The sequence below is a fragment of the Topomyia yanbarensis genome, chromosome 2 (genome assembly GCF_030247195.1).
Source record: "Topomyia yanbarensis strain Yona2022 chromosome 2, ASM3024719v1, whole genome shotgun sequence".
In the NCBI taxonomy this organism is placed as follows: domain Eukaryota; kingdom Metazoa; phylum Arthropoda; class Insecta; order Diptera; family Culicidae; genus Topomyia; species Topomyia yanbarensis.
This window is the reverse complement of record NC_080671.1, coordinates 382712583-382735178: the sequence shown is the minus strand read 5'-3', so window position 1 is coordinate 382735178 and position 22596 is coordinate 382712583. Positions and strand designations below refer to the sequence as shown.

At 35.8% G+C, this 22596-nt stretch overlaps 1 protein-coding gene across 3 annotated transcripts in view; it reads right to left on the bottom strand.

Moving 5' to 3' along the window:
• LOC131684688 (protein takeout-like) overlaps positions 1 to 17657 on the bottom strand; it is an 89829-nt gene extending 72172 nt beyond the window's left edge. The window contains exon 1 of one of the 3 annotated variants that reach the window (XM_058967776.1): positions 17519 to 17657. The gene's annotated coding sequence lies outside the window, so the exon portion shown is untranslated. Of the gene's footprint in view, positions 1 to 17486 lie in introns of all 3 variants that reach the window. The other 2 variants (XM_058967777.1, XM_058967778.1) reach the window with 2 other exon arrangements.
• Positions 17658 to 22596: the final 4939 nt, after the last annotated feature.

Below are 22596 nucleotides of genomic sequence, written 5' to 3'. Positions count from 1 at the left end.
TTTCGTTTGATTGCTCCGTATTCTACAAGTAAATTTGGTAAGAATTACAATCATAGTTTATTCATTGAACAGATAGTTGATCTACCTACATTTTTGTCATACACACTACTATGTAGCAACAAATGAAACTGATTTGTACTAACAACTCAAATGCACCTTTTTCATGATCAATGTGAGTGAAAACATATTTATTTGTAAAAGATTAGGACTTGAAATTACAAGAAAATTCATGTTTCAAAAACAGTAATTCAACATTTATAATTCATCAATATAATTATAATTCATCAATATAGTAGAAACACCAGAAAATCTTAATCAATGCCGGATAGAAAAAAAGAACGAAAACTAAAAAGTGAAAACAAAAAAGATGGAAACACTAGGAAGTTCATTGTGTATTGATCACTCATTTTTAAAAAAATGGGATTTTCACTGATACAGTAAAGACTCGTTTTTATCAGCCCCTTGGAGCATTTTATGCTGATAAAACGGGACATTGATAAAATCGGGACGCACGTTTTTCTTTATTTTCAATTTATTTCTTAAAATATTCGTCTTTAGATCCTATATAGCCTCATTACCTTTTCTGATTATTTAGTTTAAATTTTCCTTAAGGGAATCAGCGAAAAATTTAAAAAAATGAATATTTTTATTTTTACATATATCTGATCTCTAAGATAAGAAAAACATGCTCAAGAAAGAATTCACTCGAAATCAACTTGGTTCGTCTGCAAGAGCCCATCCAACTACCAACTATCAATTCTCATATAAGGCTGACAAAATCGGGTCAAAAAGCTGATAAAATCGAGGGGTAGATATAATCGGGGGCTGATAAAATCGGAGGCTGATAAAGTCGGGTCTTCTCTGTATTTAATTTTGAATATCTCGCTAATTTTGAATATCAATTCAATTTAATCATTTATTTCATTCAGCATACTTTTTATTCATTTTCTTCATTTGGGTTCATTTTATCTATTTTTGTCGTTTAATTTTTTGGATTCATTCTAATCATGCATTTTAATCATATCTTTCATTTAACTTATTTTGTTCACTGGTTTAATTTTATGCATGTTCATTTGTTCAAGTTCATATATTTTATTCAGTTTCTTCGTTTTAATAATCTGACTAATTTTGTGCATTAATTTAATTCATTTCATCCAAATTATTATTTTGATACAATTTAATTTATTCTATAATTTCAAAACCTTTCTAGTGTCGTTTAATATTTCATTTAAATCATTTAGTTCATTTATTGTTTTTTAATCTTTTTCTTAATTTTAGCAATTTTATTCATTTTGTTTAATTCTTCATTCTTTTCCATTTATTGATTTTAATAATGTTTTACATATTATTCATTGTATTTTTAATTATTCTATTTTTATTTATTTCATTGATTTCATTTTTTTTTTTGTTTATTTCTTTTATTTTATTCTTTTTATTATCGATTCATTCCTTTTATTTGTTTTATCCAAATAGTTAATTTGAAACAATTCAATTTATTCTATTAATATGATAACTGTTTCTTAAATTGTTTTATTTTATATTTAATGAGCTGAACTTTTTTTAAACTTTTATTTGTTTTATTGATTTTCTATAATTTGTTCAGTTTACTCGAGGTTTTATTTGTGCAGGACCTCTAGTAGGGAGCCTACTTCGCATGAGTTCTGAAAACTAATGAATGATCCAACAGTGATATGGGTAAGAAATGTCTCATCTGCTGGTTAATCCTGGTTAATCGGTTTTTTAACTTTTCAGAAAAATGCTTTTCATGAGAACACAAGCTAATGGCAAATGAAAACTATCAAATTCATTTGAAAGCAAAACGCCAAGTAAAATACCTGCAACTACTACAAATAACGATATAATTATTTAAGAATATCTTGATGAATGTATCGGGAAACATGTTGTTGCTTCTTTACAAATTTTCATACTCCTCCACAGAAATAATTCAGCGAAAATTCGGATTCTTTGATAATAACAAAAAGCATTTCTAAGATTTGTATTGCTGCAGATGAAACGATATTTCTTTTAAAAGCTTGTACCATAATTTTGTGCTTGTAATTTAATTAAAAACTATTTCGCGAATTGAACTATTGAATAAAGTTCCATTTTGACATAATGACGGACGCTCATGTACATTGAAAATGTCCAACGGTATATATTATCGATTACAATAACCAAATGGCTATTCATATAAAAGACTTTAACATCCTGTTTAAAATCACACACATTGATTTCGCTTGGACCGTATCTGATTCTTCGGATTAAGGATAATTCGCTAACTATTCTGAATATTTTGAAAGAACTGACGCAGAAATATTCAGCCGTGACAGAGATCTAAAATTCGCCCAGATAAACTCGTAATTGTGGTATTCTGTCTAAAGCAAGCAAATGACGTTATTGGCAACAAGTTTTTTGTGAACCACTACCTCGTTTACATGTCCGCTCACAAAGTTGAGATCGACGATGTGGTCACCGATTCGAGTTTATTATGTATGGATCTACTGATGGACGTGATTGACATATTCAACGGCCCCTTTACTCCAGCGAGCGATAACTTTGAATGGCAATCGCACTGGACGGACCTGAATTGTGTGTTCCTTCAATCTCGCAACGTAACGTAACTTTGCGTTTCTCCGACAAAGATCGTCTGCCTGTTCAGCAATTTTAACAACGCGTTATGCATTGCACTAAAATACAAGCAAATGAGTCATTGTAGCCATAAGGCTCGTTGTGAAAATTGCATGAAGAATCACAAGTTTGACTTTTTCATGGGAAAACTGAGAAGTGCGCCTATTGTGGAGAGAGTTCACATGATCTGTTACCACGCGCCGCGTACGAACAGCGAGGAATCTGATGCGTTTCCTTAAAATATGCTCTGACCACTGTTTTGAAAAAATACTAAAAAGAGCTCACCATCACAAGTCATGAGTTATGCTCTTTTGAATCAGGAAGAGAATGACTCTGCCGATCCCTATGTAGGGGCATGTTTAACTGATCCTAAAAATTATAGGCAGAAAGGATTCCTTGTAAAGGCTTAAATGTTGCTCTTGAGAGGTCGCTCGAGGAAGCTCTGACACATTGGAATCATTATATTAAATTACGGCTTTGGAAAGATGAGGAGGTTTAATGCCTACTGGAGGAAGAGCCAATAAAAAAATTGGAACATAAAAACTTGTTACGATAACAAATATTTATCGTAACAAAAATTACGAATTCTTTCGCAGTGCTAAATTTTTGCCTACATATACTCTAGAATAATTACAATAGTGCAAAAAATATTAATCGATCGTTCAAGAACACCACAGGTGCATATACTAATGATTTTTTTTTAGTTTTATGCTTTCAGTTGAGCTGTTGGACTGGAATCGTAGTCACGGCAAACCTCTTTGGAAAAACCTGTTTTAATCCACCTAGCGGTGCAATTGTGCCTTTCTCATTTCTCTAAACTATGGCACGGAGGCTTTTTATGTTCAACATAATCGTGGAAATGTCCATTACATTCTTAGTACACTTTGCACTTATACACAATGGCATGCCAGCCACGAACTTGATGAGCTACGTGTCGACGGTGAAACACTTGAAACAAAAAAATATCATACTCCATTAGCCTAATCAGCATTAGATCAATGTTATCTGCTTGCTAACTCATTTTGTCATGCGGGGGTGGGTATGTGAAGAGGGCGAAAGTCCCATGAACGAACGACTCCCCAGCTTAAATTGGTATGCTTTGTGATATAGTGGTGGTTTAAAGATGATGGGGTTGAAAGGGAGGGGTATGAGGGCTGGATGGGGTGGTGGTCTGAGGGGTGATTTAAGGAGATTTTTAAAGGACCATCCGTAAACCATCAACTACGCCCCTGTTAAAATCCAGAAACCCTAAACGAGTCGAAAAAAAAAATTTGGCCCTCCGGGAAAAAAATTTGGCCGGGATTAGGTTGACGTTTTTCAGAGTGATTGCATAACCTTTCTATATGAGAAAGGCAAAAATGTGCCAAAATCCAAAAAAGTGAATCGTAGTCAAATTTTTTTTCTAGTTTGCATCAAATCTCGACGTTTCATGCACCTTGAACACATTTAGCATCAAAAATAAAAATTCAGTTTTTAATTTTTCCTATAGTTTATATGAGAAATTTCTGTGTGGCCGCACTCTGAAACCCGTAATTCCGGAACCAGAATTCCGATCGATCCAAAATTCAATAGCAGCTGATGGGAAGGTTGCACCTTTCATTTAATACTAAGTTTGGGAAATCGGTCCAGCCATCTCTGAGAAAAATGAGTGACATTATTTGACACATACGCACATACATACACACACACATACACACACACATACACACACACATACATACATACACACACACACATACAGACTTTTTCCGATCTCGACGAACTGAGTCGAATGGGATATGACACTCGGCCCTCCGGGCCGGGATTAGGTTGACGGTTTTCAGAGTGATTGCATAACCTTTCTATATGAGAAAGGCAAAAATGTGCCAAAATCCAAAAAAGTGAATCGTAGTCAAATTTTTTTTTCTAGTTTGCATCAAATCTCGACGTTTCATGCACCTTGAACACATTTAGCATCAAAAATAAAAATTCAGTTTTTAATTTTTCCTATAGTTTATATGAGAAATTTCTGTGTGGCCGCACTCTGAAACCCGTAATTCCGGAACCAGAATTCCGATCGATCCAAAATTCAATAGCAGCTGATGGGAAGGTTGCACCTTTCATTTAATACTAAGTTTGGGCAAATCGGTCCAGCCATCTCTGAGAAAAATGAGTGACATTATTTGACACATACGCACATACATACACACACACACATACACACACATACACACACACATACACACGCATACATACATACACACACACATACAGACTTTTTCCGATCTCGACGAACTGAGTCGAATGGGATATGACACTCGGCCCTCCGGGCCGGGATTAGGTTGACGTTTTTCAGAGTGATTGCATAACCTTTCTATATGAGAAAGGCAAAAACGCGTTTTGCGAAAATTACTATAACTTCGACAATTATTAATATTTGTTTATGTTCTCAAATGGATTTTACAAATTGAACATTGTGCTACGCTAGACGTATCACTAGTATTTTATAAAAATATGGCTACATACCTTTACAAAAATTTAAACTTTTCTCTTTTCTACCGCATATCTACATATATAACCCCTTGAATAATACATCGAAAAAAATGTTCCCAGAATCATGAATAAAGTGCCAGGATTTCTGAAGCAATCACGTTTTTGCTTTACGAAATCAGGACCATGAACAAAAATTATGTGTTTAATAACGCATAACGCATAGTGTAAATATTTGATTTTGTTTTGTGAACTTCAGTCATGGTTTTCGCCATATCCTTACCAAATTGATTTTCTGTACGTGAACTAGGTCACAACTTTATGTACACTATTCATAAAACCAATGGTTAATTTATGATTTTATTCCTATATTTAGGATCATCAGTTCACCAAATCAAAACATTCTGAATATTTTATTATTGTGAACTATTTCACGAAACTTGGAATTTCATTAATGAACCCCATCCTTGTGAACTAATTTATGATTCCTAATATATTAGTAACGATCCAATATCCAAGCTCGTGAAATAGTTCACAAAATCATGAAATATTTTTGTATTCGTGAACTGGTTAATGATACCTGGTACACCCAAAACAAAAATCTCTTGCAATAATTGCAAGCGACAATCACTTGCAAATAATGTTAGCATCGCTTGCAATTTTGCAGTAAAAGCCGCTTGCAATTGTTGCAAGCATATAAAATCACTTCATCTCTCGCTATGCGTACATACGTTTCTTCAACACACTGTCAAGGGATTACCACCACATTCACGTGCCTATGCTGGGTGTTATTGCAACATTTTTTTTTTATTTTCCGTCTACTTTTTATTCATTCCTTACCAACATCATCAAACGCAGTTTTGTGGCTTATTAATTACACACGAGACAGTATAAAATTTCAGATGTGCTGATTGTACGAGTGTTAACGCTCTATCCACATGTGCTAAGATAGGGCAGTGGTTATAGTCAGTGCTAGGATGCGCAAAGTAGTGAGTTCGAATCTGGGTGTGCGGCTTTTACTTTTTTCACTAATCGTGAAATCATCCATGTGTTTATATAGAACTTTTATCCACTCATAACTATGTGATAACATGGTTGGATGGATAAAGTATTGGTTAGTGTGATCCACCTGTGCGGAGTTCATTTTTCAATGCCACCGGCCTTTTTTTATCCAAAGCATATTGGTCACCAATAAACATACATCGCTAATACATAGGCAAAATTCGTTTTTTTTTTTCTGTTTCTTGCTTTTTGCAATTTTCGCACATTACCAGAACGCTTGAAATTTTCGCTCGTATTCATTGCATTAATGTAAGCGATTCTTACCGGGTACGTTTTGGGTGTATAATAGTCACGACTCACCAATTTAATTCTTGACTGCTAGTACAATATACACGTCTGACCGTTCGTGCCCGTCAAATAGTTCCGAAAATCATGAAATAATATTCATGACTTCGTAAATTGATTTATGATTCCTAGTAAATGATTTATGAACTATTAACATTCGTGGAATCATTTTTGTTCCATCCACTTTTTCATGAAATGTCGAGCTGCTAGCGACCAGTAATCGGTACGAGCAGCAGATATAAGAAAACTATCAGGACCTCGTCATTCATTTGATAAAGTCAGATTTGGTGTGATGTCTGGACAGAACACGAAAACTGCGCTGAGCACCACAAAGCGTGTTCGTGATATAGTTCTCATAACAAGATACTGCGAATCAAATACTTTCATGATCCAGTTCATAGTGTCACGTTACACCGAGTAAAAAAGCCGTAGAAACAAAACAATAACAGAACACGATAAGTCGTAGAGAAATTACGAATACCATAATAAAATGACTGATATCATGACCACGAGTTACATTACTCCCTGTGTCAAATTCGAACGTAAGCTCTAGAATAAAATATCACGATAACCTAAATGGAAATTATGAAAACCGTGACTAGGATCCTAAAATCACGGACATAAATAAACACAAGGGGCCATCCATATACCACGTGGACAATTTACGAGATAGTTGGGGCCACGAAAATATTCACGGGGTGAGGGGGTGGGGTTATTGAAAATGCCCACGTGGACTCCTCATTATATTTTTGTCCATTCATTATACAGTTAACTCTCTCTGTGTCGATATTGAAGGGACCATCGACATAGGGAGAGATCGACATATAGAACACAATGATTTTCTTTGAGACAACTTCTCCTTCAGGACATCACAATGCATACCGGAAAATGAAGATAGATGCTCGTATTGGGGGGAGTAGGGTAGCAGACGACGAGGTAAAGTGCACTCGCACTGCAAAACATCAAGTTTTCTGTTTGAGAAGGAATCCTTTATTTGCAGTTTATCATTCTGCCTCACACGTAGGGTAACATAGGGAGACTTGACCAGGTTTTCAGCTAAACCTGCATAAAACTCTAAAAAAGTTTTCAATCCTTCCAAAGTCATTGAGATATAATGCAAAATGGTATTATTCGTGTTCATAATTTTTTGCGGAATTTTTAATTTACTTTTTCAAAAGTTATAAAAGTTTGTCTGAGGCCTGGGGAGACTTGACCAAGAGAATTTTGAAAAATCAGAACAAAAAATAATGACATGAATAACACTGTAAGCCTTTTTCCATATTGTCGAGGTCATTAGGTAGCAGTAAAAAAGTATAAAAGGGTTGCATTTAATAAATTTCGGCTGTGTTTAATGCATTTCTTTTAAGGATTAACTGTACTGCTTACATTGCATACATTGTACAGTAGGTATGACAGCATAGTAAATATCAGAAAAAAATTATCTTTTTCGGCTTATTGCCACTTGGTCATGTCTCCCCATAAAATCTTGGTCAAGTCTCCCCAACATTAGTTATTGCGTTAAATCTCGTGAAAATTTTAGTAATAACTATTTCAATGTTCCGATTTATGTAAAATCATTTCACTAGTTCATAAAGTATAAAATAATGTATGAGTACTTTAGAAGTAATTATTAGGCGAGATATGTCCATAAAAAGCTTGATACATTTAACGCAAATTTATTTAATATGGAATCTTTTCTATAAGGAAAGAATTTTTCATTCCAAACTTTTAAAATTACCTTGACGGACCGAAACTAGTATATTTTTGAAATAATTAGAACTTAATAGAACACGTCATAGCCAATAATAGAATTCTGTGCTTGGTGAAGTCTCACCATGTTCCCCTAATTGAAATTGTTTTGATTACGAAAGAATGATTTCCGTGCTACAGATGGCTGCATTTTAAATATTTTTATAGCACGTTAAAGTTAAAATTTTGAACCAAAAAATGTATAATTTCTAGAAAACCTCGATATATGCAGATTAAGATGAATTCGTTTTACAAAGTCCCGTAGGACAACATATTGAATATCCGCTTTACCCCAAATTATGTCTTTACTGCCCCCTACCCCTACATGCAAAATATTGATATAGGACTTAGCGCCCTGATCGCCAATTTTCATTTCATTATGTATATGCTTTGTGATGTCCTGAGAGAGAAAAAAACACATCGACATAGAGAGAGAATAATGCAGGCAAATATAAAGCTAGGTACATCGAGATAGGGAGATATCGAGATAGAGAAAATATCGACATAGAGGAGTTTTTATACATGCGATCTGAAGGGACCTACGAAATAATCGAGATAGAGAAAAATATCGACATAGGGAATATCGACATAGAGAGAGTTAACTGTATATCTTTGCCTCTATAACAAAATGAAATATATTTGTAGCGTCATTGATGTGAGCGCTTCTCTTCAATTTTTTTCAAGATTTCGAAATAGTTAAAGTGCTTATATCAGCATAGTGGGTGATGGCAACTATCATAAAAAAATCATAGGAAATCGTACAAAACAAAATCCGAGGAAAAAAATTGTCTGAACCATTTAGTTCAATCTTCTGTGACTTGGTCCAATACCACTACTTTTATTTGTGAGCTTGTGGTTGAAATTCGAATCAATTAAAGAATCAATAAGATACTTTAATTTTATGTTATGATAAATCTTTAATACGTATATACAGTATTTGGTAATAAAAAGACGTGAAAAAGTTTATCCACACTTACGTACCTAGTTACATTTTAGTGTACACAATCAATTTGCTAGTATTTTGTTCATTGTACGTAACGGTTATATCTAAGTATAAAAAAATACTTAGATTTCTGGACGAAATTCCAAAAAATGTTGGATTTATTTGAACAATTGTAAAATGTAATTTTTTTTTGAATATTTGGAAATGCATAATAGAGCAACATAAAAACTGAAAAGAGCGATAAAATTCCTGGGATGCCTCTATTTCGTAACAATTCAGCATAAGGTAAACCAAATTTTCGAATACTTGAGATTGGTTAAATTATTTTGAGCACTCCAAGATTTCCTCTGGAAATTAGAACAATTAGACATGACATTTTTGCATGCATCATTTTTCAAAAACAATATTTGATTACTGTATTTTTTACAGTAAGACTATCTGAGAAAAAGTTTCAGTGAATAAAAACTTCTATACGAAAAATATATAGTTTGGAAACACAGTGTTAAAAATTAAATTTCAAAAAAAAACATGTTTTTAATTTTCTATCTTTTGTGTACGAAAATCTAAAAAGAAAAGAAAGATTTTAAACGTATTTGCATTATAGAGAAACTATCAGTAAAAAAGTTTTTTGAGCGACAACTTTAAACATGTTTTCAAATTTCGTACAAATTGACAAACTATAGTTTTGTTATAAAATATGATTCTAAATGCGATAATTTTCGAGATATGTTGAAATTCTGTTTCAACAATTCGTGAAATTATGCCTTTTTCAGAAGCAATTTGTGTGTCTCCATCATGAACTAAGGTTTATCGTTTTAAACATGAAACGGATTTTTTCAGTGTAGTTGGATCACGGAGAAGCTGTCAAAAATGTGTTTTTCTAACAAAAACTTTTAAGGTATGTTTATAATTCATACTATTTGCACTCAAGAATACTATTTTCTTATTGAATATGATTCTTAACTACTACTAGTGGCGGATCCAGCGGGAGGGTCCTGGAGGTGACGGTGTCTTTGTCTAACAATTTTATTCAAAACAAATTCGGCATCTGTAAAACTTCAGGATATGAAAGAGTGAACTTTTCTCTTCCATTTGAGTAAAAATTTCTGAAGTGGCCCCCCCATTTTTCTCAAAGTGGTGAAATTTGCAAAACATGTTTTAATTTTATTGTTTAAGTACCCCTAAACATCTTCGTGAAATATTTTGTCGTTATTCGAAATATTTCTAATAGTTTTAGTTAATTGAAAATTTATACACCTTTTTATTATATTTTTTACAGCCAAAGCTTAATTTCGAATTGCACCAAACTTCACTGGTGATTTAACAAATGTTTAGTCTTGAAAATGTTGAAAAAAGTTTTAACAAATGTTAACTATTTCTACTATTTTTTAAACAATTTTTCAAAAAAAAATACTGTTTTAAATGGTTTCTTCATGCGATATTCATACCGTTTAAGTTGTAAAATGTTGCATATATTATCAGCTTTCAATTCCAAGAAAAAAAAATTTGAGCAAACATAAGGTTTTTAAAATATTTGATTTTTTGTGTTACCCGGCATGCGAAAAACAACGCGCGAGCGAAACAGTCGCTGGTCGCCACGGCACGCTTGGACAAACATCGCATGAGCGAGTCGGTGGGAGCTCGCCACGACTCTGACTACATCAAATGCAAAGCTAGAGAATGAGTTTCGTTGCGATAGTCTTACCGATAATACCCAGTGTAGCACATCCTGTGTCATCTGAAAATTTACCATCTAATTTACCTTCATCAATTGTTATTGCATTTCCAGGAAAAGTTTTTTTTGTTGTTGAGAAGCGCGAATTTCATAGTGCAAAATAGAGAATCAATTTTTTTGAAATAACTATTCGTCCAATCAAACCATTGTCATTTTATTATAATTGTACAAACAGTATAATGTATAATCAGCACAAACTAGCTATATACGCGATAGTTTATTTATTGCTTCATTGAAAATCTGTTCTTGCTCACGGGAGAACAACCATTTCTTTAGCATATGTAAATATCAATTCGATTGCATATTTGCAATCCAAATTTTATTTATTTTAATTTATACGTATCAACGGAAAGATTTTCCCTCGCACAATGGTTATGTTTTTTTTTATTTTATGCAAAGAATTACTGCACTCTTCCAGGTGACCTATCAACCATAGAACTATAACTTAATTCAACAAACGAAAACGATGCAGTAATAAACAGTATGTACAAACAATATAAACAGTATGTATGTATCAAGTATAATCGCACCAACTGGTCTCCTAAAACTGATTGATTAAAGGACGATTCAGACGATACATCAGCTTCCGTCAACGTCAACGGAACGTCACCGTTCCGTCAGGATAAGTTACATGCAGTTAAATGGAGGCATTCACACACAACATCAACGGCACGGAACGTTTTGACGTACGGCATGTGTGAACGGACGCAAGAGAAAGTATTTAACTTATCCTGACGGAACGGTGACGTTCCGTTGACGTTGACGGAAGCTGATGAATCGTCTGAATCGTGCTTAAGTCCGCCACACGCCATTTGCCAACTTTTATACTTGTCTAAACGTGTCGCGGAGCGTACGGCAGGTTCGCTAGTGCAATGTTGGTCCAAGCGTGCCGTGGCGACCAGCGACTGTTTCGCTCGCGCGTTGTTTTTCGCGTGCCGGGTATCACAAAATATCAAATATTTTAAAAACCTTATGTTTGCTCAAAAATGTTTTTCTTTAAATTGAAAGCTGATAATATATACAACATTTTACAACTTAAACGGTATGAATATCGCGTGAAGAAACCATTTAAAACTGCATTTTTATGAAAAATTGTTAAAAAAATATTAGAAATAGTTAACATTTGTTAAAACTTTTTTCGACATTTTCAAGACTAAACATTTGTTAAACCACCAGTGAAGTTTGGTGCAATTCGAAATTAAGCTTCGGCTGTAAAAAATATTATAATAAAAAGGTGTATAAATTTTCAATTAACTAAAACTATTCGAAATATTTCGAATAACAACAAAATATTTCACGAAGATGTTTAGGGGTACCTAAACAATAAAATTAAAACATGTTTTGCGAAATTCACCACTTTGTGAAAAATGGGGGGGGCCACTTCAGAAATTTTTACTCATTTACAACCAAAAGTAAAATAATCGATCAGGGGTCTAGAACAACTTTAGTCTTATGTTTAAAAACTATCGTGTTATAATAGAACAAGTTCACGTTTTTGCCAGTAGGTGGTACTATTGACATTCAAATATTACTAAAAATAAGAATCTAATGAAAAATTTCATTGTCAACAATTTTGTAAAAGACCAAAAATCGATGTAAAATCATCCGAGAAGGTTATTAAAATTTGATTAGTTTTTAGAATTGCATGGGACGTAGTATATCGTTCGCTGAACAGATGTCCTCGAATTTATTAAAAAGTCAACAAACTAGAATCTAAATCTCAAAAAATTATTTTTCTGTTCATCATCTGCATTAATTTTGAAACGGTTAATCAAGAGTCTCAATCGAAATAAAGTCAAATGACTTCAAATCTAATCGAGTTTGTTCAAATATAAAGATTAAAATTTATGCTGATGGAAAAGAAGGTTGATTCAAAATTACAGCATTTTGTAAAAGGAGTACCAATTCCGTACAATTTTTAACTACTCTTCTATATATCTCCTTGTTCATAAGATGTCATAGGTGAGCACGAAACGTGGAATCTAAAATTTTTTTTTTGTATGAAAGTGGGACTTTCTCAGCACTCAAATTATTCTGACAACACTGTCCAAATGAAACAAGCCATTGTTTAGAAACCTCCCTAACCAATAGCCCCTATGAGAATATAAAAACTTTGATACAATTACTATAGCTTTCTGGAAAGACTTGGAGTTATACAAAGTAGTTAACAGTTAAATTGTCAATCTGATTCCCACTTTTATAATACTTGAATGTTTATAGTACCACCTAGTGGCAAAAGTGTGAACCTAAAACTTAAATTTTCAAACAAATACTTTCAAATACAACCTTGTTCTGGAGCCCCCAACAGATTATTTGACTTTTGATTGTAAATGAAAGGGTAAAGGCCATTTTGTTATATCCTGAAGTTTCGAAGATGTCGAATTTTTTCGCATGAAATTATTCTCCCAAACACACCGTGGTGTCGGGACCCCTTCCAAAAATGTTCAACTTGTTGAGAAATAAATTTTTATTTTATATTTGTTTCAAACTCAAATGCAAATCTTTTGAAACCAAATTTGATTACCAATACTGATTTTCAATGATCAATGGAAAATTCACAAACTGCTAAAGTAGGGTATGGTATTCTGTGGTTGAAGTTTGAACGATTTTCATTAAGTCTTTCTTCGCCATTTTAGTCTTACACATAGAAATTTTTTTTGAAAACCCATTTGTTATTAAATTAGCTGAAAAAATTAGAAAGTCCATGTGGACATCGTATGAAGGGAGGAGGGGTACAGGAATTGCCCACGCTTTTCCTCTGAGGGGTAGGACGATGTTAAAAACGAAGGTTTTTTGTCCACGAAGTATTTGAAAGTCCCCTAAATCTCTACTCGTAACTAAAATATCACGACACCGTGAATAGAAATTATGAAAATCATGACAAAGTTCCTGAAATCATAAACATAATTCATATTACTCGTGATTAAAATTTCAAAAATCGTGACTAATATTCCGAAATCATGAACATGAATCACTACTCATGACTAAAATATTACGATAAGGTGAATAGAAATTATGAAAATCGCGATTAAGATCCTGATAGCATGAACATAAATCCCGCTAGTCTGACAGAAATATCCAATAATAAACTCAAGAATAAAATAGCACAATAAGATCTTGAAATCATGAACATAAATAAACATAAATCATTACTCGTAACTAAAATATCACACCAATGTGAATAGAAATTTAGAAAATCACGACAAATTTCCTGAAGCCATGAACATAAGTCATATTGCTCGTGATTAAAAAATAAAAAAATATGACTAAGATCCTGCAATCATAAACATGAATCACTTAACTCATGACTAAAACATCACGATAACGTGAGTAGAAATCACGAAAATCGCGACTAGGATCCTGGAATCATGACCATAAATCCCACTAGTCTAACAGAAAAATCCGATAATACACTCATGAATAAAATAGCACGGTACCGTCATGATAAATCACAAAATAAGTAACGCCATGCATATATTCGGAGCGAACTAATGTTTTGGAAACACAACTAGTTTCATGAGTACGAGGGTTTATTCTTCATAATTTCAGTAACATGGTTACGGTTTTCGTAAAACATTTCGTTCAGTTCACGAAATTGGGATTGTTTTTCACGAATTTATCAACGGATTTAATTGCGTAGTTACCGTAGATATGAATAATACGGTTTGAGGGTGATAGAGTGAAGACCTGATTTTATCAGCTCCCGATTTTGACAGCCCTCGGTTTTGTCAGCTTTTTGATCCGATTTTGTCAGTCTCGTATGAAAATCTGTTTGATAGGCAAATTCAAGTAAATTCTTGTTGGGCATATTTTTCCTCTCCTAAAGTTGCAAAATATACAAAAATAAATATATTATATTTTTTTTGGGGTTGGCGTAGAGTAGTTGGTAAATCGATTGCCTTGTACGCAGCGCACCTGGGTTCGAGTCCCGACCCCGCACATAGGGTTAGAAATTTTTCATAAGAGATTTTTCTAACCCGAAGAGCCGAATGATCTTAAGGTTAAAACCTCTATAATCAAAATAAAAAATATATATACGCATTTTTAAAAAAAAAATTGCACCGACCGAAGACCCGCTTAATGAAAATTTACCCTGAATCATCAAAAAAGATTATTAGGGGACGTCTAAGGGCAAAAGAAGAATATTTTAACAGCTATGGTTTAATAAAACGAATGAAAAATATATGTCCGAATTTTGTCATTATCCCCGTTTTGTCACTCTAAAACACAGAAAAGTGGCTGATAAAACGGGTCTTTACTCTAGTGGAAGAACCCAGCAGAAAGGTATGTTACCCGTACCGTCTTGTTGTGATTTTACTTTCTGACTAAAACTACGACTGATAAGGACTCTAGAGAATAAAAAAAACTTTATAAATTAGGCAACCATTTGAATTAGGGCAGCAATACACTAGTTACAATTCAGAGCAAATACGTCAAACTTGAAAAAAGAAAACCAAATGTTTTAAAATAATGTGACAGATTTTTGGGCAGAAATCAAACGTTCAAAAATATTGTAAGGTTGGTATCACTTAACATTAGCATTTCGTTCACCATTTTTGGAGCATACTTCCTTTATATTAATGAGCCGAACAGTTTAAATTTCTTTTAATTTTTAATTCGGTTAGAAGTTTCTCCTTATTGCATTGCACTCTATCTCCATCCATGCTAGTCTCGACGATTGAATCCGATGAATATAATGGAAATTGAGTTCAAACACTCAATTCAATCTATCAGAAACCAACCATCAGTGATTCCATGTGTCGAAAATTCCGGTTAGTTTTTCCAACGCCGGCTTAGACAGTAACAACATTTCATAAAATTTGTCACAATAATAGATTACCTTGAAGATATCCACACTAACTCAATTCCATTCTCTCTGTCTGCTTCTCGGGTAAAGCAAGACGCTTGCAAAACATTAGCGTGTAAAAGGGGAAAGTTGTTTCCTAAATCAAACGACACGCTGATGAATGCACGTCTAATGTCAAGCACGACGCATTGTAGTTTATGATTATGAAAATCGTAACCAGGTGGTCGCTAATGAGGGGGACTTATATTTCTTCTCTTTGGTAAACTACTCGAACAATCGTATGCTGATTTCGTTATTAGATAGGAGTCGCTTGAAACTGTCATTTTATATGAATTTTGTAAACATTGAAGCAAACCTAGAGCGACTCGAATCTAAAACCGAAATCAGCATTAATGAACGACCTTCGTTCGTGCGTCATATCATGTTGTCATTTATAATATAATATGACGAGTTACAATTTCTTTCTGAACCCCGAAAGTTACCTGTAAAAATAATATATCTTTGGTTTAAAATTGGTTTATTTGTTCAAAATCAAACACCAGGCAATTTGAACAATTCGATTTCTAAAACAAATAATTATGAAATTAAAATTGGGCACCCATAGTGCATTATTTTGCATCATTATCCACATTCTCCATTTTCGAAACTGCAGTTCTTTGTTCCGCAACGGACATCGCTTGAAAGAATTACAATTACTGCCGGCCATGAGCGGCGAACCCGGTGTTGTTTACTAGTGGCTACTTATAAATCGTTGAGCTACGATGAATGGATTAAAGCTATTTTCAATTCTACCGAATTAATCTTCTTCAATTTTAATTGTTTCCATTCTACTAAAGAAATTATGTTTTAAACTTCGTCCTTTGAATAACAAGGGATTCCCAATTAGACACATGACACATAACCTTATTCCAAATCTAATTCGCCCAAAAACGTAAAATGCGTTCCAATCGGTCCACGTGCTGCTGTGCAGTCCTAGTTAGACCGTACGTCACAACAACAAAAAACAGGTGTTTGCAATATTCCCCCTTATATAACTCTCTGCCCGTATTTATAATTCGATTTTGAGCACGCTTTTCCCCCCGCACCGAATCCAATCAGGGGTGCAGATCATTCCGAGCCAAACCCAGCCGACCGATCAGTCAGTTACACAAAGCCCCCACCGCCCCGCAACGACAAAATCGTTTCAGAAAATGTGTGGCGTCTCTCCGGTGTTTGGATGATTAAGAAAAAGTAGAGCTCCGACAACAGGCTCCAAGGTGTGCGCAAGCAAAGATTTCGGTTTCTTTTACTACAACACACACTCGGACTCGGACTGATCACTGGTAATCGGGTATTAGATGTGGTATTGTTTGTTGGGGTGAGAGGCGCTGTCGGCCCAATTCTTTCGCGCACATTTGTGTTCCTTCGCGGGACCCAAAAATAACTATTTTTTTTTCTTTTTCCTGCCAGTTTGTGTGTCTGCATTCGTGTTTATTCTGCACACTCTTACTTCACTTTGCACACTTTCGTTTTTGTTTCAATGCATTTTGCCAATGTTATTGGTTTCCAAATATTTGGCTTCTTCGTGCACTGCGAACCATTTTCTTGTTTATTATTGTGTTTTCTGATCGATTCATAAACGATTAAATAACGATCCACATCGCACAGGTTCTCCGAAGAGTTCACAATAGTCTTAGATTTGTCATTTATGAAAATCCGTTGGTGCACTAAAAGTTACTTTTAACGGAAAAAAATCCACACCAGTACTTTATTGAAGTGAACCAATCCTTGAATAGCCACAGTAAGAATAACGACAAAAAACTCTGAACCTTCACTTTTATTTTCCGAAACAACAACTCACTCGCAGCAACAGCACTCGGCAGCACCTTTGGACAACAAATAAAGAAGAAATTATGAATGCCGTAGACTTTTATATAGAATTTCTCGGCCACGGATACCACTACAGTAACGCGCGCAACCGAGCGATGCCGAAAAAAAGCTCGACGGCGCGTGAATAAAAGCTCAACTCAACTGCTCTCTCTCACCCACCCGATCGACTGACTGTACTAAGTGGTAAATCCTCTGCTGGATAGCTACTACTAAGCCACCCGGTGTGCCTTTTCACGTGCCTAGGACCAGGCACTAGCGAACGGCTGTCAGTGTGATGCGAGATTCTTTCTCTCGGCTTCGTCGCTGCTTGAACCGAGCATATCGGGCACAGGTACAGGTGAGCTTTCAGAGCGGATGAACCATTGGAGCGATCAGTGGGTGGGGGTGGCGTATTTTGAAAAAAGAAACGTTCAGTCAGAGATTTGGCGACATGTATTCTGTTGATAATTAAAGAGGACTTTGGGTAATTAGTCTATTTAAGCCCTGTTTCTATTATCATCCTATCCATTTAACGCAGTTGTTTTTTTGTTATGGGAAACTTTACCACTGCGACCACTATTCAGGTTATCTTTTGTGGTTTCCTCTGTTTGTTCTACATGTTACAAATTTCCAGAATCCATTGTATTTGGAAGCAAGTTGTTTGTTTGTCCATTTGTGATGATTAATGTAACTGAGGATACGTTTGGGACAGATTACCGTTGTTTAGAGCCGCGTCTGCCATCTTTGTTCAACATATTGACTTAAATGGTAGAGCGATAATTGGGGCCACTCGTTTCGCGTTTTCGTTGCTCTCAAACACGAGCATTTTCCCGTTTTTAGGCTATTTATGTATTTATATTGGTTCTTACGAATGCCAATTTTTTACGCAAAAATGCACAAGATGAGGCTTATATATCTTGAAACTACACTCAATTTTAAACCAGATTCATGACAAATGGTCACCTCAAAAATTGTAAGACGTGTAAAGCTTGTAAACATTCAATTTCTTAATTGCTTTTTTCTTGGTGCCGAACAAACGAAAATGATTTCTGTACAAAAAGCTCACATTTATTGTTTAACACATTCTTCTTTCCAACGAAGTTATAGCCATGTAGTTCTAGAGATGTCGGCATTTGAAGTTCAAAGGTACGAACAATTCTTATGAATTGAATTGAAAAGAAATCTTCGACATCACTTGCTTCAACGACAAGCTAAAAATTAATTTTATTCAAACTGATAGAAAAATTAAATAAATATTTACAAAAGAATTACATACATCGATTTTTGGGTTTTTGTCAGTCGTTGTGATATTGTTCCATAATCCTATAGATAAAACCTGTTTTAATTCACCTAATGGTAAAATTGTGCCTTTCTCATTTATCCAAACCATGTTTTAATATCAGGTTACATTCAATATAACATTGTTGAAATCTTTATTACATTCTTATTACATTTGATAAGCATATATAAGTGCACGATTGTCACGAACCTGATAAGTAACATGTCGACGCTGACATACTTGAAACAACCAAAAATATAATATTTCATTAGCTTAACCAGCGAGAGTACACTGTTGTTTCTACCATAACATATTTTTAAATGCGGGCGGTGGAGAAGGGAAGGGGTATAATTAGTGGGAAGGGGAGCATGCGTCGGGAACCACCTAACTTATTTTGGTATACGGGGTGGATGAGGGGAATGCAGGAGTGAGATCGGACTGAGAGGGGGGGGGGGGGTGCGAGAGAAAAGAGTGGGGAGGGGTAGATGGAGGTTTCAACACGGAACTGCATATTATACCTTCCATCTGAGACTAGGTTAGTGAAAATTGGTTCAGTCATCACCGAAGTGGCTTTAGTTCTAGAATATCCCCGGAACTACCGGAATTATGGATAGAGGCCAATATATTCCAAAAATCTTTGATTTGCCATCAGCGATCTAGGTCTGTGAATCGAAATAATTTGATGCTCATCTCAATAAATTTTTAACCTATGAGGTACTACGATTGTACTGGTTTATATGAGAAATGACCGCCATAACCAACCTGTAACTCCGAGCTTGAGCTTGTGCGACCACCCCTGGCTGCCACTCTTTTATCACTAATCCAGACTAGCTGAAGCTGCTCGGGGAATCAGTAGATAATAATGCTTAGGAGTAGCGAAACATCTTTCAATGTGCAACTCCTGGTAATCCTAAAGTGTTTATTGATCAAAACCGGCGCCGGCCAGGCCCGAACGTAGTAAAGGGAAGGAATGTTAGTCCAATGCTTGCTTTTGCTAGAGACCGTATATACTACAGCGCACTGTACAAGTATCACGGGAGGAGGAGTTTTTGTTAGTAAGTGTATAGAAGTTGGATTCAACTTTTTCATGACCGACGCCGACGAGGTGTGACTAAACTATCTGGACTAGATATCGACCCATCAACTCATGGACCGGGGACCAGCCGCTTTATTTTATTTGCAAAGGAAGACGTGACCACAGATTTTTTGACCTCAAAAAATATAAACGATCTCGGCTGGGATTGAACCCAGATCAACTGGGATGGGTGGCGGTTACGCTTACCACTCAACCACCGGCGTCTTCCGCAATAACCAACCCATAACTCCGGAACCAAAAAACAGAACTGAATGAAATTCAATGCCAGTCAATGAGAGTAGTATTTCTTTCAATTGAAATCAATTTTGTAATAATCGGTTAAAAGCTTGCTGCGAAATAAGTGTGACATCAGTACGGGAATTTCCCCGGGGGCTTCAAGATCCGTCATAGGTGGTCAATGTTGTCAAAGCTACTTTGATGGGTCATTAGTGATCTAGACCCGCGAATCAAAGTAATTTTGAACATATTTGAATATTTATTATATCATTCGGACATCATAGGGTTACTAGTTTATATGGGAATTTGCTGTGTGATCGCACTCTTCAACTCGTAACTCCGGAATCGGTATTTCGATGAACTAAAAATTCAATAGCGTCTTATCGGAGCGTTATACCGTTCATTTGAAACTAAGTTTATGCAAATCGGTCAAGCCATCTCTGAGAAAATTGAGTGACATTATTTGACACACAAATACATACGCACATATATACAGTAGAGTGACAGGAAAAAATGACCCCTATCGGCCCACCTCTGAGTCGATTCCTAGTCCCACCAGGAGTACTTGCACCAAATTTGAAGCAAATCGGACAAGTCTAACTACCGGACCAACGTGCCTGAAGTTTGTATGGGATTTTTCAACAATTTACATGGAGAAAACCCACTAGCGCACATTTTCGCCGCTAGGTGGCACTGTATGCATCGTATTATCACTGTAAGTGAAAATATGAAAGATAATTTAATTGTCTACAACTTTGTCCAAGACAGCTAGTAAATCCAGCATTACTAAAAGAAGTTATTAAACTTTTAACGAAGTGATGTCTGAGTCAGTTTTGCATGGGGCCTAGCAGTGCATGGTTGTGTATCAGTACTCGATTCACACGAACTAATCATTTTTGTGAAATAATCGTTAGGTTTAGCTCAATGGTATGTTCAGAAGAATTATTGTAAATAATACGAGTCATGCTTTGATTAGAAAATTTTAGTTCCACATGTTACCTCATAGAGGGCGCCAACACTAACTTTTCAACCAAGAGAGATAGAAACTTGGTGTCTTCTACAAAGTTGTAGAACAGGCAGTTTTAAGTACTTCTTCCGAACATATTGATACTCTATCTCTCTTCTATGAAAACTTAGTGGTGGCGCCATCTATGCGGTCACAGGTGGAACTAATTTTTTTTAGCCAAAACATAACTCATATTATTTACTACAATTCTTGTAAGCATACTATTCAGCTAAATCTAACCCTTATTTCACAAAAATGTATAGTTCGCGGGACTCGAGTACTGATACACAACCATGCACTGCTAGGCCCCATGCAAAACTGACTCAGACATCACTTCGTTAAAAGTTTAATAACTTCTTTTAACAAAGCCGGATTTACTAGCAGTTTTCGACAAAGTTGTAGATAATTAAATGATCTTTCTTATTTTCACTTACAGTGATAATACGATGCATATAGTGCCACCTAGTGACGAAAATACGAACTAGTGAGTTTTCTACATGTAAATTGTTGAAAAATCCCATACAAACTTCAGGCACGTTGGTCCGGTAGTTAGACTTGTCCGATTTGCTTCAAATTTGGTGCAATTACTCCTGGTGGGACTAGGAATCGACTCAGGGGTGGGCCGATTGAGTTTTCAAAAATTCATCATTTTTCTGGGCAGTCTAATATACAGCTTACCGCCAGTCGAGATGTGCGCCAACAAACTGAAAATTATCGCGGAGGGTCTGTTCTCGAAGCACGAATCAACCACATGGCCACCTAAACCGTACGTTGATGCAGACGGAAATGTTGGTGACAATCTTGTTTCCAACGACGAGCTCCTTAGTGTGGCAAAAGGGTTGAAAGCAAGAAAACTCTCGTTGGCTAAGTGACAGCAAGAGTGGGACAACGCGGAGAAAGGAAGGTGGAGCCACCGACTCATCCGAAATGTGTCTGCTTGGGAACATTGGAAGCATGGAGAGGTGCACTTCCACTTGACGTAGTAGTGTCCGGGCAGGGATGCTTCCGGAATTATTTGCGTTGGTTTGAACGCGCTTCATCACTTCTTTGCCCGGAGTGTGTGAACGTGCAAGAGACACCGAAACGCGTGGTTCTCGAATGCCCTGCGACGAGCATATCTGGGACGCTATCAACAGAGTGGTTACGAGTATACTCCCCGAGTTGCAGAGGAAGTGGCGAAGGGACTAACAAAGTAGCGCCATTGGCTAGAACGCCGCCGGGGAACTCTCCAACGGTGCAGACTTAGTCCACCGCCGGAGACCAGTTGAATAGTACGCGACGTAGCACCAGGTTCGGGTCGTTGAGGCCCCAGTGAACCAGACGTCAGGCTTCACCGGTATCGCCGGACCGATCTCGACACCCTACCGGGTAGCTCGTAAGTAGGCTAGATCCACCACCGGGGATTAGACTGAGTAGACCGCGTCGGATAGCCAGCCGGACGGACTTCAGCACCTACTTGCTGGCCCGTTGAGT